The sequence below is a fragment of the Sitophilus oryzae genome, unplaced genomic scaffold, assembly GCF_002938485.1.
Source record: "Sitophilus oryzae breed Bouriz unplaced genomic scaffold, Soryzae_2.0 scaffold_1116_pilon_pilon, whole genome shotgun sequence".
In the NCBI taxonomy this organism is placed as follows: domain Eukaryota; kingdom Metazoa; phylum Arthropoda; class Insecta; order Coleoptera; family Curculionidae; genus Sitophilus; species Sitophilus oryzae.
Window position 1 is genome coordinate 21623 of NW_022145745.1, and position 10687 is coordinate 32309.

Consider the following 10687-nt stretch of genomic DNA (forward strand, 5'->3'; position numbering starts at 1 on the left):
GAGTTGTCAAAGGGAAAAGAGCCGTCGTGAAAAGCAGCGGAGAGAGAGAATCTCCTTGGAAAATTCCTCTTTTGATCTTTAACTGGCCATAGTCCTGTCCTCCAACATACAGATTGGTTCTCCATGAGTCCATGCCCTTGGATATAAACGTTGTTATTTTATTACTAATACCGTAAATATTCAGGCATTCCCGGATCCAGCTATGCGGTAGAGAATCGAAAGCTTTTCTATAATCTATCCAAGCCATATGCAGGTTTGTTTGCTTTCTTCTGCAGTTTTTTAATACCATCTTGTCGATTAATAGTTGATCCTTTGTACCTCTGGTTTGTTTACAGCTTCCTTTTTGTTCCACTGGGTATAGGTTGTTTGTTGTTAGGTGTGCATATATTGCCTCTCCTAATATACCCGTCAGCACTTTAAATGTCGTTGGAAGACACGTGATTGGTCTGTAATTGCTTGGAATTGCACCTTTTTGGGGATCTTTCATGATAAGAAACGTTTTTCCTAAGGTTAGCCATTGGTAGTCTGTTGGGTCGTCCAATACAGTGTTGAACTGTCCGGCAAGTCTTTCATGTAGTTTTGTTAGGTGCTTCAGCCAGTAGCCATGTATTTCATCTGGTCCCGGGGAGCTCCAGTTCTTAGATTTTCTAGCCTGTTTCTTAACTAGTTCTGTGGTGATCTGGAACTCTGGCATTTTTGGGGTTTTCATTTGTTTTTTGGTGTCCTTAATCCATTTTGCTTCTGCGTTGTGTTTAGTGCTGTTATCCCATATGTCTCTCCAGAACCCGTATGTGGCTTCTTTGTCTGGCAGGTTTTGTTTGCCTGTGTTGGAGTTTTCTAATGACTTGTAAAATCTTTTTTGGTCTGTTTTAAAAAGCTGATTCTGTCTATACTGGACAATTCGTCGCTCGTATCTTTCGATCTTGTTTGCTGTTTTGCCATTATGCGTGCTTAAGTTCTTCATTACTGTGGGTATCGCTTTTCCGGCCATTTTTATTTGTGGCCATAGGTAAATCTTTTTTCTTTTGGTCATTCAGTTTTCCGTCTTTCCACTTTTTAATGCAACTTAAGTCTGCTCTGAGTTGGCCCAGTTTCCATTTGAGTCTTATTTTCCATTTAGGTTGTTTTTGCTGTTTTCGTTCTGGTGAGATGTCGTATCCCAATTCTCTCGTAGCTACCACTGCGGTACTGTACATAAGCTTGTTGGTTTCTGTTTTAGGACTTTCGGTTATGATTGGTATCTAATACTGTATTAAATATTCTTCGAAGAATTCTGATTAAATCATTTCTTTTCGTCTTCTTCAGCGGAGGGAGTCTTATCCTTTCATTGTTGTTCTTGAGTTTCTATTAGAAATTTTGCTTCTGAGTTTCTAACTGGACTAGGTTTTAGGGTGTGAATAACTTCAGGGGTGTGGTCATTAGCTTCTGCGTTCTTAGTTGCCACTACTTGTTCTTTGGGTTGTTCCTCTACCTGAGCTTCTTCCTCATTTCTTCCTTGGTTGCGTTGGGTGTCTCGTTTTAATTCTTCCACTTCTACTTCCGTAACATTTTTGATTTTTTAGATTTTTTGGAAATTGGCCCGCAAATTCTTCTTTCTGGCACATTCACATTCTGAGGTTACTTTCTTCCAATATATATATATATATATATATAATTATATATATATATATATATATATATATTATATATATATATATATATATATATATATATATTAAATATATATATATTATATATATATGATATATATAATATATATATATATTATACTAATCGAGATTTTAATACGACATCTTCCGATGCCATCTCTCCATGCCTGTCTGTCTCTCCATGCACCGTCTCCGAGAGATCTTTCCTCCATAAACGTGTCAATCCCTCCCTGCCAACTTCTTCTCGGTCTACCCGGTTTTCTTCTTCCTGCAGGTTTCCAGTTTATAATTTGCTTTGGGATTCTTATTTCTGCCATTCTTTAGACATGCCCGTACCATATGAGTTGACTGTTCTTTATGTCGTCCACTATCGTATGTTTAACTTCCATAATCTCTTATGCATTCATTAGTTATTCGCTCGAGTCTTGATTTGCCTGCTGATCTCCAAAAATCCATCTCTGTAGCCTCCAGCATTCGTTTTATTGTTTCCTTTAATTGGCCACACTTCACAGCTGTACGTGGTTATACTTTTTATGATGGTATTGTATAATAGAGTTTTGTTCTTGTTAAGTTTATACTTCTGTCCCACAGTATCCCATTCAATACCGTGATAGCATTCCTTCCAAGTTGGTTTCGTTCTTTAATTGCTGTATCCAACAGTTCATCATTTCCAGTATTTGCATACCCAAAATATTTGTATTTTGTGCAGCACTTTATTTTCTTCCCTTCTTCTAGCATTAAATCTTGTTCTCCTCCGATACACATATATTCTGTTTTGTTAGTATTGATCTCGGGTCCCCATTTCTGATATTCTTCTATAAGCTTACGTGTCATATAATTTATGTCATCGTAATCTTGTGCTACGATCACCTGATCGCCCGCGAAGCAAAGTGTGTAGAGCATGTTATCCCCTATGGGTACTCCCATATTTCTACATTTTTGCTTACAATCTTTGAGAACTTGTCAAACACTTCGTTCAGTTACATGTGCTACAAAAACATTTCGAATTTATTGTTTCAGACTAGTCAACCTGTATAATTTTGGTAATTATGACATGAATTGACTATTTCGATTCCAAATATCTTTAGAATCATTACTCGTACCGAATACGAATACAATCCGGATACAATCCGGACCACTCTGTATACAGGGTGGTCCGAAAAGTTCGTATAAATGTATGTCCTAAAGTTCTTAGTTTTGGAGATTGCAGGGCGTAGAAGTTTCATATTTATTTAGATTATTTTCCAAATAATTTCTGAAGTAACGTCAATATTTCGATAAAAATTGGTGTCTAGAAGTTTTTTGACATGAGAAATTTGATTTTGATGTCAATATGACTATTTGTAGGGGGAGCCATCTACAAGCGTTTTAACTGATTTGAAGTATAATAACTTTTTGTCCGTAACTGTATAAAACTACTGAGTGAAAAAATATACATTTCCGTGACTTTTTACGTAACAAATATCTCTTGGTAAAAATCGCTACGGGCAACCGTTCTCAAGATATTTAGAATGGAAATAATCAATACATATCATTATTGACAACCGAAGCCAGAGCACGTTTAGTGAACCCAGTTATTTCACTGAAATAAATAAATTTGGCAATTCTTATTTTTTTTTTAAATTAATCATAAATTTTTTGCGAAAAAATGATAATAAAGCAGTTTCTGTTGAACTTTTGGCACAAAAACATTTCAAATTTATGTTTTCACTCTAATAACTATTTGGCCAACTTTGTATAATTTATATGTGATGACAGCAGGTATTGATAATTTCGATTCTAAATATCTCGAAAAACACTTTCGTAGCGATTTTACCAAATTTCATTTTTTTAAATATATTAAAAAATATCGCAAATGTATTTTTTACTCATTACTTTTTATATACAGGTACGGACGAAAGTTATTACTCTTCAAACAACAAAAATAACTTTTTCAACTTAAAAAATATGTAGGTGGCATACCCTACAAGTAAGAGTCATCCGACATCTAAATCTCACTCCCAAAACTTCCAGACACCAATTTTTCATTCAAATATTTATTGTTATTTCATAAATTTTTTGGAACAAATAAAAATAAAAATAAAACTTCTACACCTTGTATCTCCGAAAATAAGCATTTTAGGACATACATTTATACGAACTTTTTACTTATTTTTATCTGCAGAATATGCTGCCGAAGTTTCACGAATACAGTTCGAGACCAGCCTGTATTATTTTTACTGTTTTCTGTCAATACAGCAGAAAGTTTTATACGTGTTATTTTTCTAGTAAATCTTCCTGGTACGCAAGCGGCGCATCAATTAGTGGTAACGATCCGCCAGAAATGCACTCCTGAAGAGGTATTGGCAGTATTAAAGGATCTCCCTAACCCCCGATCGGACGAAGAAGGAGATGGAAGATTCAACCCTCTGAAAATTGATGTTTTCGTTCAGACGCTTCTCAATTTGGGCTCGAAAAGTTTCTCTCACAGTTTCGCAGCCATCTCGAAGTTTCATTACGTATTTAAGGTAAAATTGACATTTTTATTGTCGTATTTTTTCACTTATTTCTATACTTCGTCTTTGTTCTCATCACTCACCATTAACTTTTATCCTTGTTATGTCCTCTTCAACATCCCTTTTCCTCTGGTTCTTCCTTTTTCTGGTCTATTCCTTTTTCTCTTTCCATTTATTTTACGTCTTATTATCATTTAACTCTTGTTCCAGCAATTCTTTCAATATGTCATATCTTTTATAATGCCATATATATATTGTGCTCTTGTTACTCCCGTTATACTCGCGAACGAAGTTTCATCGTTTGTTCTTCCGGTTCATATGCTGTTTATCATGTTTCCTCGAAAATTTAGTATTTTCTTTTCCCGAACTCAGCCTAGAATTTTCCGTTGTATTGAAAGTCCTAGAATATTGAAACTCTTATGGCACGTATACATTGGCGCGCTGCGCTGCGAACGCGCGACACACGCGCACCGATTTGTCTTTATTGGTACGTGTGCATTTGTGCAATCCGCGCGCATTTATCAGTGACTACGTGTGTTTTCTTTGAATAAATTCACTTTTTTGTGTTTTTCTTTGAATATTGTTTATTAATGGAGTGTTTAAAGAGTCGCACTACTCATAATTAAAATTGCGTAGTTCTTCTCGGACGATAGAGACATGATTAACGACTAAACTAATGTTCGCGGGATTTCTATGGATTGCGAGATGCTCGTTAAAACAATAAAAGTAACGCGAGGCCAACGCTCGGCGCGCGCGCTGCGCGTTCGCGGCGCAGCGCACCAATGTATACGTACCATTAGAATAAAAAACTTTAAGTGGAAATTAAAAGTGTGTACTAGGATGCAGTTCAGGATTTTTTTTTAAATGGAATTGCATTTTTGGCTTCCTTTCAGAACCCTTTAGATAATTCTAAGATATGAGTAAATAAATTTCGATAGTTTCAGAGATATTAATAAATAAATAAAAAATATATATTTTTCAACCTTTCTTAAAATAAAATATTAAAAATACAAAAATTGTCCAAACTACAAGTATATTGTTTTTTAATAAAGAATTAAAAAATGGATATTTTTTCTATTTAGAGTATTTCAAAATTTTTAACGGTTTCGCAGATATTCGCGGTTTTTTATTTCACATGGCATCTTTCACAGCAAACTTTTAATGATGCCACCTAATGATTTTTCTCCTGTATTTTCCGTTGAAAGAGGCATATGAAATAATACCGCGAGTATCTACGAAACTGATAAGAATTTTAAAATACTCTAAATAGAAAAAAACGTTCACTTTTTAATTCTCCATCTAATAAAAAAATAATATACAGAGTGTTCCATTAAAAAAAAAACAACAAAAAAAACAAAAATTGTTTTATATTTTAGAAAATTTGGCGTATAATTTTGAACACTTTCTATGATTTAACATTACGATATTTATAGTAGCAAAGTAAGTATAGACAGTTTAAGTAATCACCTAATATAGTTTTGATTTCAGGACAGTTCTTGTATTTGTAATATTTTTTTAAGAAAGACTGAAAAAAATTATTTTTATGTATTTATTACTATTTTAAGGCGATCTGAAAGTAAGCTAAAAAATGCAATAATATACAGGGTATTCCATTAAAAAAGTCATTCCGATCCACTCACCCTTTTTTAGCCACCCTAGTACACACTTTAGGTTTGCACTTCTGAACAAAATTCCCAAGTTTTTTATTCTAGGAGCTACAGATGCCCGACGCACTATTTATTGTACTGTATGATCTAAAAAAAACGGCGTCAGTTGGTTTGGAAATGATGATCGATGACATTCCCTATATAATTTTACATATAAACTGACAGCGATCTTCATTTCATAGCCACCGTGACGCCGTTTTTTTCGATCATGTTGTACTATTGGTCGTATAATTGTTTGGTATATTCTGAATTTCAAACTTTTAGTTCTTGCTCTTAATAATTCTCTGTAATGCGTTTACACTTCTATTTCCTGCCATTATTTTTGACATAATTTCCTTGGTTATATTTGGTTTCTTTATAAATTCATATTATAGAAGATAATACAGAATGATCACTGTACTACTAGAATCTTCCCAACGAGGTGAGGGACGGTTTTGACAGAACACATTAAAAAATTAGAGAAAATACTTTAGTTTACTGCTATAGTTTTATTACTCTATGTATAAGAATAGTATATATTTATTTATTATTTTAGATATTAGCTGATTCGGAAGAAGCCCAAATATGCATCCTGAGAAATATGTTTGAACTTTGGAGTACCCACCAACAGATGATGGTCGTGCTCGTCGACAAAATGTTAAAGACGCAGATCGTGGAGTGTTCTGCTGTAGCAAATTGGATATTTTCCAAGGAAATGACCTCAGAATTTACCAAGATGTACCTGTGGGAAATTCTACATTTAACAATTAAGAAGGTATACATTTTGTTTGATGTTTTTTAATACTTACGTGTACGTTATTATATGTTTGGTTTTTCAGATGAATAAACACGTGATTAAGTTAGCTGCAGAGCTGACAGAGGCTAGAGAAAAAGTTAGCTAGAGCGGAAGAATCTAGCGAAAGCGAGAGTGAGGATGACGAGAAAAAGAAACAGGACAATGCAGATAAACCTACTGAAGAAATGGTAAGTACTAAGGACTATTGATGCAAGACATTTTTGTATTTATTGAAAAATAATCAATTGAACTGTCGAATTTTACACATTTTATACAGAAATTGTTGTAAATCATTTTCGGCGAATTTGAACATCGGCCGCTAGGAAACGTCACAGAAACACCAGAGTGAAAATTTTATTATGTGCTAATTTTCTCTTAAATTTCTTCAAATAGTTAAGTTGACTTTTTTCCTCAAATCAGTTTTGTCTATTTTCAAAAATAAAGTTCTGGAATCGGTCAAACATTCTTTCTACTATTTTTTAGTTGAATAAGTCTTTTTTTTGCTCTACTTTTGTAGACATAAACGGTACAATAAACGACTAACTTTGAGAGTGTTAACTAGATGGCGTTGTGGGAATTTTCAAAATTTTGCTAGGTTTCTAAAAAAATTAAATGATATGCTTAACTTTTATACACTAAACATTGCACCTCATAAATTCTAGAATTTATCCATCTTAGTGATGACTTTATAAAAATAACATCTAGGTATGAATGTATAAAGTAATATTCATTCATTTATTTATCATTTTATTAAATAAACATAGCGATATATTTTTTTCAATTTCAAAAATTTTATCATCTAATATAATTTTTCATTTGACAAACATCTATTTGTATTCACTAAGAGTGGGTCGCGTGGGACCCTCCACTGCGGCCAAACAACTAACTTTATACTTTAATGTTAAAAAATTGTAAAATATAATGATGTTAATTATTAATTAATTCCTAACCAGATATACTCATCTTATAACTACAGCTGTTTTGGTTTGTGTTTTTGTGTATGATGCCGATGTAAGTTTTAAGAATTAGTAAGAATATGTAGGAGCAAAAGCAAAATAAAACTAAATCACCACAATACATCAAAACACTTTTACTTTTACACTGGATGCGTGCATCAGCAGATGAATAAAACTAAACGAATATCTACAAATTGAGCGTTTATATACTCGCTCAGTTGGCTCCGAGTAGGCGTGCCAAAAATAGCCAAGCGAGTCAAAACCAACCGAGCGTAATAATTACCGAAACTAGAGCAGTAGGAACAGAGAACTGGAACGAATTGGGCCATTGTCTCTGTACATACTATCTTTACATTTATTAATATTGACTTTACATTTATTAATTATATAGTATAAATATTATAGATTAATATCTATACAATGTTCTTTATCAACAATATATTTGGCAACGCAAGATTTATCCGGCCTATCAATCTGAGCCATAATGTTCTTTAAATCTAGTTAATATTGATCTTCTAGTTTGCCCAACATATTTCTGATTACAATCTTTACATGAAATTTCATAAATACCCGACCTTTCCAGTGGAGGTGTTTTATCTCTGGAGTTACCTAATAATTGTAATTTATTATTAGCACTATACACAAGTTTATAATTGACATTCTTAAAAAATTCTTATATATATTCTGTTTATAAAAAATAATATGTATGGCTAAAAATATTGACGAATCCACCGCTCTGCTGGCGAAAAGTAACCATTTGCAGGCGTAGCAATAAAAACACTATGCACTTAATTTTGGTGCCCAACGTGGGACAACACCAAAAAAATGAAAACATTAGATTTTATCTCTCTTGGCCAATATACCTATAAATATCTTTTTATTTTCGTAAGTTCGCATAACGGTTTCCGAGCTACAGCCGGAGCTCCTTATCATTGGACCACACTGTACAGTGAGAAGCCATTCTTATTAGCCAAGAATTATTAGTGGCCATAATTTGATATTTTTATTAATATGAAATATGAAAATAGTGATTTATTCGTACTGTTATTTCGCATAAGTGGCATTAGGTTTTCTTAACTTATTAAGATGTGTTTAGTGTTAGCGTTTTTCAGTGACTAGTTCGCAAATTATTCTTTATTTTTTTTACAGAAATTGTATTGATGCTGTTTTTCAGGTCGAGAGAATGGAGGAAAAATTGAAGCAGCCCAAGCTGACCAGAAGAATCTGTTTCTTATCATATTCCAAAAGATTCATTATGATCCTTTCCGAGCATCTTGTGCGTTGCGATACCGATGGTCGCGATTATAACACCATTGGTACAAATGGACGATTGGTAGACTGCAGCAAGTATTTCTAGCTGTAAGTTACTTGATTTTTATTTGTGATTTTTCCGTTGCAACGCGGATTTATACTGAAAGTTCTCTCATCTAATAATACATTTATTTTTTGTTTGTAGCACCAAGAGCAAGTACAAAAGTACAGTTCGACATTGGAGACTTTGCTGTTTACGCAGGATTTGGATCCGCATATTTTAGAAATATTCCAGCAGTTCGTCTCGTTGCAGGGTTAATGCCTTTTTCGTTTTTATAAGAGTTTTGTATGTTTTAAAAACACATAATTTTTAGATTATATGTATAAATAGAATGTAACGTTTTAAGCAGATATGATTACTGTATGTTTCTTTTATCGTTCTTCTTTGGTGTAGAACGCTAGGCTAGGTTTTGTATATTCAGTATGCATTGAGTTTTGAGAATAAAAGACCTATTGTAACATAATTTTGAGTGTCTTTTTTTAAATATGTACTACGTCGATTGAAGGAAATGTGATAAAAAGAGTAGTTTTCAGCTAATATGTAAATGTGGTCTATGGTAAACGTGCCTCTGTTATTCCCACCCCTTTTATGTGTGAGACCGTGACTTTGCGTCTGTTTCGCGACCGTGACTTTTCTTTCTTTATATTAAGTTATTCTTGTGTTTTTGTAAGTGTCTACAGGATAATTTGATATTTTTTGTTTAATACAAAGTTCTGAAAATAAAAAAGTGAAAGTATTAAATATACGAACAAAAATATTGCCGCACCAAGAACGTCCGTCAAATGAAGTAAATCGTCGAATCAATGCAGCAATTTGCTTGTATGTAAGGGGTTGTACTTAGGCATGTTCGGCCCTCCGGTATACCGGTATCCAGGACAGGTATTCCAGAAATATTTTGTTACCTTTTGTAGTTTGCTATCTTCCTTTACAAAACCGGTATTGGTACCGGTACCGGAAAACCAATTACAAGAAAATCTGTACCAAAAAATATGGTTCAAAAGATACTGGAAAACCGCTTTAAAGGGATACATTAATGAAATGACCAGTGACAACATAGACTAAAATAAAATATAGACTGAGCATCTCATTCATAAATAGCCGAAAAATGCGGTCAATGTTTTGTTATTGTGTTATTGTTTTAGGTTCTAACGAAAGGAGTTAAGTAAACGTTAGGAAAACTACATTTATTTAACTCGGTACTGTCTTTATTATACCGGGTGCGTCCCTAAAGTGGCTCACCCGCATACATTTTTTATTGTTTCAAATAAAAAAACAAGATTTGGTATGTTAGTATATGACATAAATTAGGATTGATTGACGCATTCAATTTTTTTGGTCACTTCCTGTTTCACCGGAAATTACTATAACTTCTGATTTTTAAATGGCACCCTCGGTATATTTTTACTTTATTCGATAGAAAATGACACTCTGAATAGAATGACATATCATATGTCAGCTTTTGACATTTTCGCATGTGGTTTAATTGAAATTGTAACACGCCATTATCATAATGATAATTTGACTCAAAATACCAAGTGTGTGGTATCAATATATTCATAAAAAAATGTTTTTTACAAATATGCTAATGAGTCGCCCTTGTTCTATTTGAAAAAATTGAAATATGATTAAAAATACGACTTGTGCATCTTTAAACCGGCCTAGACAAGACACGAAAAACATTAGACGATCGAAACTATTTTTCCAAGGCTCCTTGATAAAAAAACACTTAGTTTTAAGTGTTTTTAACACCGCCATAACAGCCTGGAATTAAAAATACGATTTGTCTACAATGTCAAAAGTTGAGATATGATATGTCATTCTATTCAGAGTGTC

General features: G+C 33.3%; 1 pseudogene; it reads left to right on the plus strand.

Annotated features, from left to right (window-relative positions):
- Nucleotides 1-3400: 3400 nt before the first annotated feature.
- LOC115882833 lies at nt 3401-9168 on the plus strand (annotated as a pseudogene).
- Nucleotides 9169-10687: the final 1519 nt, after the last annotated feature.